This window comes from Bos indicus x Bos taurus, chromosome 7 (assembly GCF_003369695.1).
Source record: "Bos indicus x Bos taurus breed Angus x Brahman F1 hybrid chromosome 7, Bos_hybrid_MaternalHap_v2.0, whole genome shotgun sequence".
NCBI classification, from domain to species: domain Eukaryota; kingdom Metazoa; phylum Chordata; class Mammalia; order Artiodactyla; family Bovidae; genus Bos; species Bos indicus x Bos taurus.
The window spans coordinates 106,225,748-106,233,200 of record NC_040082.1 but is presented as its reverse complement, the minus strand read 5'-3'; positions in this window follow the sequence as shown (position 1 = coordinate 106,233,200).

Here is a 7,453-nt window from a genome sequence, read left to right as displayed (position 1 = left end):
ATCTACACACTTAAAGAGCCCTCTTGGGGTAGGTCTGGGGGCTGCTTCCAATTTTCCCCAGAAATAAAAATGTCACTGAGCTGTGCATTACTGTGCCAAAGCTTCACAACCACTTCTCGAGGAGTGACAGGGCAGGGGCATTTGAGAGTCCCTGATACCCACTGCCATCTGGCCTTCCCTCCAGACGGTCCCTGGCAGTCAGGGTCACAGGGTTCCTGCATGCTGATTTCCCTTCAAACCTTCCACATTTTTTTTTTGTTTGTTTTTTTACGGCTTCTCTGTGCGGCTGTGGGATCTTAGTTCCCTGGCCAGGGATTGAACCCAGGTCCTCAGCAGTGAAAGCACAAGGTTCTAACCATTGGACTGTCAGGAAAGTTCCTAAACCTGCCGCTTCTGACTGCCAAATTACTAGCCACCAGCATTCTGAACTGCGCTGGAACAAATGAATATTCTGAACTTCTCTTGAAAGAGAAAGGAGTTCCAGGAGGCTGAGGGTACTTTGTTCATGTCGACATCATTTGTTTATATATATTACGATGCCACTCTGTGCATGGCCCCACACTAAGTGATGCTGGACTCAAGAGCCCCCCAGGCTGGGGAGCAAAGGCAAACACAGATTCCACCACTCCCATGGGGTCATGCTGGGTTGGAAAGAGGAATTGTGGCTGCAGGACCCCAGACCAGGGAGCTGGGCCCTGCTGGGGGCCGTTAGAGAAGGCTTCCTGGAAGAGAGGGCAATGCTGAAGAATGGACAGGAGTCCAGCAGTGGGGGAGGAGATGGCAGTGACCCTGACAGAGGGAATTTGCAAGAGCATGAGTTCGAGGGCGCTGAGCAAGCATGGGAAACTGAGCGGGTGGGCGCACAGAGGCAGGGGGGACAATGCTCAGGGGCCCCTACCTGGGGAGCGACCTCAGAGGGAAGCACCTCCTGCAGGAGCAGTGGACAGTGTTTCTCAAGTTCAGCCTGATATGGTCCCTCCTGAGACTAGCACGTCAGCATCCAACAAGACTAAAGACTAGACGAAACCTTCTCTTATACGAAACTTATGCCTCAGTGAAGATCAGCATCATCTCAGTGCCTCTGGGAGCAATAATAGGACACCTATTGCATGCTTACTCCTCATTCCTGTTTTTGTTGTCTGGCCGCTCAGTCGTGTCTGACTCTTTTGTGACCCCATGGACTGTAGCCTGCCAGGCTCCTCTGTCCATGGGATTCTCCAGGCAAGAATACTGGAGTGAGTTGCCATTTCCTTCTCCAGGGGATCTTCCCAACCCAGGGATTGAACCCGTCACATTTCCTGCATTGGCAGGTGGTTTCTTTTACTGCTGAACCACCTGGAAAGCCCAAAAACAGCAGCTCAGGAAGACTTAGGGCTTTGAATTTGAATCCTTGACTACAGGCCTGGGCTAGGTGGGACCATCCCCTTCCTTGAATCTCTTCATTTCATCTCCACCCCCAACACTTCAGAGGAGAGTCTGATCTCCATTTATTAAGCCTCCAAGAGAGGATTTCTTTTTTTAAAAAAGATTGATTTATTTGGCTGGGTATTAGTTGTGGCCCGTGGGATCTTTGATCTTCGTTGCAGCGGGCAGGATCTTTAGTTGAGGCAGGCGGGATCTCACTTCCTGACCACAGATGGAACCTGGCCTCCTGCATCAGGAGTGCAAAGTCATAGCCACTGGACCACCAGGGAAGTCTCCAAGAAAGGATTTCTGCTTGAGGGTTCACAGTGCTGGTGCCTCTGAGAAAATGCGGAGCCCGCCACCCCCACCTACACCCGTCTCCCCACAACCCTGAAATCAAACTGGCAGGAGGCTGAGAGGCACCTTCAGAGCCAGTCCCTGCCAGAGGCAACACCTGGAGTGACAGCCCCACCCCAGGGTTTTATACGGTCATTTTCTCCTAATTATAAAAAGGTGGAGCAGTTTCCAGATGGAGAATTAAAGAAGCAGAAAAGAAAACAAACAAAAAAAGACATGATCTCTCCCACAATCACTCAGCTCAGAGAAAACCTCCCCTGGCATTTCATGCACTGCCTCCCAGCATTTAAAAAATGGCCTTTGTATATTTTTGTTATTATCCAAGTAATGTGAGTCTCCTGGAGAATCATCAACTGACGAGCTAAGGAGAAGGAAGAAATAAGCAGAAATTACCTCTCATTTACAAAACAAGGACTCTTACTATTTTCAAGTATTTATTTTTCTTAGTGCACAACAACACTTCGTGTCAAACCCAAGGCAGAACAGTTTCTTTTCATTCCTTCTTCTAGGCATGAGCCTCGTGAACTCCATTTCTATGGTCTATTCATACTATTGAATACGCAGGAGATGAAAAACAGCAAAGGCTTATGAGCAAAGACTCTGGACTCTGACAGTTCAGGTTCAAATCCAACTCTGTGCACTGGCTGTGTGACTTTGGACAAGTAGCTTCGCCTCTCTAGGCCTCCGTTTTCTTTCTTTTTTTAGAGAAATGTATTTCCGGCTGCTCTGGGCCTGTGTTGCTGGGCACAGGCTCTCTCTGGTTGCAGAGAACAGGAGCTGCTCTCTGCTGCCGTGTGCTAGCTGTCGGACCCAGGCTCCAGTAGTTGTGGAGACAGGCTTAGCCGTGCCACAGCCTGCAGGATCTTCCTGAACCAGGGATCAAACCCGCATCCCCTGCACGGGCAGGCGGACTCCCAGCCTCCGGACCCCCGGTGAGACCGTCCGTCTCTTATCTCTACAACAGGGAGGGTGGTCACTGTGCTTCTAAGGCACGGTGAAGATCGAGATAACTCACTTGTTTTGCCCAGAACATCATTTACAACTTGATTTTTATATTTCTTTCCTCTGCTTACAAAGATAAGATGTGCATACCATATACACAAAAATACACGCACACAAAAGAGGCAACAGCTAATAGGAAGGGACAGGCCGGCAGCCCCACCCAGCAAAGCCCAGCTGAAAACAAGTTAGGGCAAGAGAAGAGCCGACGTCCAGCCTCGGCCTGGTCCCACGGGGAACACCGCAGTGTGAGCAGCACCGCAGAGCTTGTCCCACCCAGAGGTTGGGGCCTGGGCTAATACGGCTGAGTCTGCCCTCTCAGGGGCTGTTATGAATATTTCTCTCCATTTTGCAGAGGAGGAAACCAGGACCCAGAAAGGGAAAGGTGACTTGTCCAGGGTCCAGACTTGATCCATTGCATAGATTCGTCAAGTGATTAGGAAAAAAAGCAAATTCTTAAATTGTTTTCCTTTTGTTATTTTATTTTAAATACAAAAATATGATACTCTCAGTAGGAAAGATTCAAATTTACAGAGTCCTGTTCAGTAAAAAGAGAAGCCCCACTGTGCCCTTTTGAGAGCAGCTATATAAGTGTCCATTCAGGTAGTTTATACCTATATACAGATGCAGAAATTATATATATATAATTATTTTACTTATATATTATGATATATATTCTTATTATAATATATTACAATATATTCTTATTATAGTGTATGTTATTTTTACAGAAATTCAATTCTACTCTGCATATTAATCTGAAAATTGTCTTGTTCACACACTCTGATGTGAATATATGTGCACATTGAAGCATAAATCTCTTTTTTTTTCCTTCAATGGGGGACCACTTTAGTTCCCCATTGACATTTTTTGTAATTTTTGCAAATTTTTTGTGAAACGTAGATTTATATATTTTCTTTTTTCTTTATTATTGCAGTATGGCTTACACCCAGGAGCATGCATAAAGTGCATTGATTTTAGGTGTGGGTTTTAGTTAATTTTTGATGTGGGCACACCCAGGTAACCACCACCCAAGTCAACTTGGCAAGTCCCCTGGTGCCTTCCCAGTACAACATGTCCCAAATAGCTGCATGCGTTCTACTATCTTCATAGAGGTTGTCCCCCACTTTAAAAAATAGTTTTATTGTTTTCCATTATTTTCATTATGCCCTGATCTTAATTTCTCAGCGTTCTGAGTCTTTTTTCTCCCTTCCATTAAACACTTTTTTGGGGTTTCATCTTCAAGTTATTGTTTTCTTTTTTAAAAAAACTGAAGTACTGTTGACTTACAATGCTGTGTTAGTTTCAGGGATATGGCACAGTGATTCAGATATATATATATATGCTGTGCTTAGACGCTCAGTCGTGTCTGACTCTTTGCAACCCCATGGACTATAGACCACCAGGCTCCTCTGTCCATGGGGATTCTCCAGGCAAGAATACTGGAGTGGGTTACCATTTCCTACTCCACGGGATCTTCCCAACCCAGGGATCAAACCCAGGTCTCCCACATTGCAGGTGGATTCTTTACCAGCTGAGCCACAAGGGAAGCCCTGGGAAGTTATATATACATATATATATGTATATATATATATATAATACATGTATTTTTTTCAGTTTCTTTTCCCTTATAGGTTATTAAAAGTATAGAGTATAGTTCCCTGTGCTATACAGTAGGTCCTTTTTAGATTTTTTAGATTAGATTTTTTTATTTCTAAAGTTATTCTAGATTCACATGCAGTTATTAGATTGGTGCAAAAGTAGCTGTGGTTTCAGACCCTGAATTTTAAATCATCATAACTAGGCTCAATGGAGAAGGCAATGGCACCCCACTCCAGTACTCTTGCCTGGAAACTCCCATGGACGGAGGAGCCTTGTGGGCTGCAGTCCATGGGGTCGCTAAGGGTCAGACAAGACTGAGCAACTTCATTTTCACTTTTCACTTGCATGCATTGGAGAAGGAAATGGCAACCCACTCCAGTGTTTTTGCCTGGAGAATCCCAGGGACAGGGGAGCCTGGTGGGCTGCCGTCTATGGGGTCGCACAGAGTCAGACACGACTGAAGCGACTTAGCAGCAACTAGGCTCAAACACATTTTATTAATCAAAATAGGAACAATTACAATCAGCACATTTTTGTCAATAAGAAATAAGTTTGTTTATTCCTGTAGCATAAAAATACATGCTTCAGGATTCAATGATACTAAAAGGTGGCAAGAATATGCAGAAGAACTATACAAAAAAGATCTTCATGACCCAGATAAGCACAATGGTGTGATCACTGACATAGAGCCAGACATCCTGGAATGTGAAGTCAAGTGGGCCTTAGAAAGCATCACCACGAACAAAGCTAGTGGAGGTGATGGAATTCCAGTTGAGCTATTTCAAATCCTAAAAGATGATGCCATGAAAGTGCTGCACACAATATGTTAGCAAATTTGGAAAACTCCACAGTGGCCACAAGACTGGAAAAGGTCAGTTTTCATTCCAATCCCAAAGAAAGGCAATGCCAAAGAATGCTCAAACTACTGCACTAATTTCACTCATCTCACATGCTGGCAAAGTAATGCTCAAAATTCTCCAAGCCAGCCTTCAACAGTACATGAACTGTGAAGTTCCAGATGTTCAAGGTGGATTTAGAAAAGGTAGAGGAACCAGAGATCAAATTGCCAACATCTGTAGGATCATCAAAAAAGCAAGAGAGAACCAGAAAAACTTGTGCTTTACTAACTACACCAGAGCCTTTGACTGTGAGGATCACCACAAACTGTGGAAAATTCTTCAAGAGATGGGAATACCAGACCACCTTACCTGCCTCCAGAGAAATCTGTATGCAGGTCAAGAAGCAACAGTTAGAACCAGACATGGAACAATGAACTGGTTCCAAATTGGGAAAGGAGTACATCAAGGCTGTATATTGTCACCCTGCTTATTTAACTTATATGCAGAGAACATCATGTGAAATGCAAGGCTGGATGAAGCACAAGCTGGAATCAAGATTGCCGAGAGAAATATCAATAACCTCAGATATGCAGATGACACCACCCTTATGGCAGAAAACAAAGAAGAACTAAAGAGACTCTTGATGAAAGTGAAAGAGGAGAGTGAAAAAGTTGGCTTAAAGCTCAACATTCAGAAAACTAAGATCATGGCTTCTGGTCCCATCACTTCATGGCAAATAGATGGGGAAACAGTGGAAACACTGAGAGACTTTATTTTCCTGGGCTCCAAAATCACTGCAGATGGTGACTGCAGCCATGAAATTAAAAGATGGTTGCTCCTTGGAAGAAAAGATATGACCAACCTAGACAGAATATTAAAAAGCAGAGACACTATTTTGCCAACAAAGGTCCATCTAGTCGAAGCTATGGTTTTTCCAGTAGTCATGTATGGATGTGAGTTGGACTATAAAGAGAGCTGAGCACTGAAGAATTGATGCTTTTGAACTGTGGTGTTGGAGAGATCCAACCAGTCCATCCTAAAGGAAATCAGTCCTGAATGTTCATTGGAAGGACTGACGCTGAAGCTGAAACTCCAATACTTTGGCCACCTGATGTGAAGAACTCATTGGAAAAGACCCTGATGCTGGGAAAGATTGAAGGCAGGAGGAGAAGGGGATGGCAGAGGATGAGATGGTTGGATGGCATCACCAACTCAATGGACATGAGTTTGAGTGAGCTCTGAGAGTTGATGGACAGGGAAGCCTGGCGTGCTGCAGTCCATGGGGTCTCACAGAGTCGGACACGACTGAGCTACTGAACTGAACTGAAAAATCCATGCTTCGGGATTTAATAAACTCTTGGAAAGCACTTTCTGCATCCTGCTGGTTGTGGAAGCATTTTCCCTGTAAAATGTTGTCGAGATGTTTGAAGAAGTGGTAGTCGGTTGGCGAGAGGTCAGGTGAACATGGCAAATGAGGCAAAACTTTGTAGCCCAATCCATTCATTCACTCATTCAACTTTTCAAGCGTTGGTTGTGCAGCGTGCGGTCAGGCGTTGTCACGGAGAAGGATTGGGCCTATCCCATTGACCATGCTGGCTGCGGGCATGCAGTTTTTGGTGCATCTCATCGATCTGCTGAGTTTACTTCTCAGATGTAATGGTTTCCCAGGTAACCAGAGATAGGACAGTCAGCAACCTCTGACTCAACCCAGAGCAGTCTCCAGGGCCCCTGTGGGCCTGTCCTAACAGCTTGCCAGCCCAGAGAGCTCTGTTTTGTCAGCAAAATGGAATGACTTGTTTAGTGCGATTGCCAGCGGAAGCAGGGTGGGGAGGCCCAGGCCCGCTGTAGCTCGCTTCCTTCCTGCAGGGATGGTGAAACATCTCACTCTGCCTCCCGTCTGCCCTGACCCCAACTTTTCCATTTTTTTTCCCTTTCCTGCCTTCTTCTGGGGGGAAGGTGGTTGTCTGGACTGCGACTGTAGCTCCAGTATGGAAGGTCCAGCATGTCTTTGCCAAAGGGAAGTTCACGTTCGTGCACTTTGGTCCCCTGGGAGAGGGGAGCATGAGGGTCCCAGGCCACCCTCAAAGAGGCTCACTGTCCCCTGAGTCTCCCCAGATCAGGAAGTGTGCCTGATCAGTTGCTCAGTTGCTCAGTCGTGTCGGACTCTTTGCGACCCTGTGGACGGTGGCCTGCCAGGATCCTCTGTCCATAGGATTCTCCAGACAAGAATACTAGAGTGGGTTGCCATCTCC